The sequence below is a fragment of the Nerophis ophidion genome, linkage group LG12 (genome assembly GCF_033978795.1).
Source record: "Nerophis ophidion isolate RoL-2023_Sa linkage group LG12, RoL_Noph_v1.0, whole genome shotgun sequence".
In the NCBI taxonomy this organism is placed as follows: domain Eukaryota; kingdom Metazoa; phylum Chordata; class Actinopteri; order Syngnathiformes; family Syngnathidae; genus Nerophis; species Nerophis ophidion.
The window spans coordinates 18651376-18652896 of NC_084622.1; positions in this window are offsets into that span (position 1 = coordinate 18651376).

Consider the following 1521-nt stretch of genomic DNA (forward strand, 5'->3'; position numbering starts at 1 on the left):
CACACTGAAATTTATAACCGCAGGCCTAAATTTACCGCATGCATTTGGTAAGTGAGAAGAGGTTTTAAAATAATTAGCGCCCCGACGGCAATTTAAGAAAATCCGGTAATTGTGAACAGTGTTGGGACTAACTGTAATGCCGTTATTTTCGGCGACAACTAGTAGTCTAACACAGGCTTGGGCAATTACTTTTACTCAGGGGGCCAGATTTGGATAAAAAAAAGTGTGTCTGGGGGCCGCTAAATCTATTTTTAGGAACACTAATACAAAACTCACAATAATGAGTGAAAGCTAAAAACGTTATGACAGAGCGCCTTAAAAAAACGGAATGGAATTTGACTTTTTTTTTTTTTTACTGAATGACACGCCCAGAATGTACAGGAAAATAAAGAATGTGGGATTTACAATTTTAACTATGCAGGATAAAACCCTGAATATTGACAAGATATTTTACAATCAACCGAAACACAACCAAAATGCAACAAACATTATATTATATATTAATTATTAATGCCAAGGGTAAAAAACCCACCTACAATCCAAGATATCTCATAGTGACCAAAGTAACTCATTAGATGACCATAGTAACTCATTAATTGACCATAGTAACTCATTAGATGACCATAGTAACTCATTAGATGACCATAGTAACTCATTAGATGACCATAGTAACTCATTCGATGACCATAGTAACTCATTCGATGACCATCGTAACTCATTAAATGACCATAGTAACTCATTCGATGACAATAGTAACTCATTCGATGACCATAGTAACTCATTAGATGACAATAGTAACTCATTAGATGACAATAGTAACTCATTAGATGACAATAGTAACTCATTATTTGACCATAGTAACTCATTAGATGACCATAGTAACTCATTAGATGACCAAAGTAACTCATTAGATGACCAAAGTAACTCATTAGATGATCATAGTAACTCATTAGATGACCATAGTAACTCATTAGATGACCACAGTAACTCATTAGATGACCAAAGTAACTCATTAGATTATCATAGTAACTCATTAGATGACCAAAGTAACTCATTAGATGATCATAGTAATTCATTAGATGACCATAGTAACTCATTAGATGACCACAGTAACTCATTAGATGACCAAAGTAACTCATTAGATGATCATAGTAACTCATTAGATGACCAAAGTAACTCATTAAATGATCATAGTAACTCATTAGATGACCAAAGTAACTCATTAGATGATCATAGTAACTCATTAGATGACCAAAGTAACTCATTAGATGACCATAGTAACTCATTAGATGACCAAAGTAACTCATTAGATGATCATAGTAACTCATTAGATGACCAAAGTAACTCAGATGATCATAGTAACTCATTAGATGACCAAAGTAACTCATTAGATGATCATAGTAACTCATTAGATGACCAAAGTAACTCATTAGATGATCATAGTAACTCATTAGCTAAATAAATGATAAATGGGTTGTACTTGTATAGCACTTTTCTACCTTCAAGGTACTCAAAGCGCTT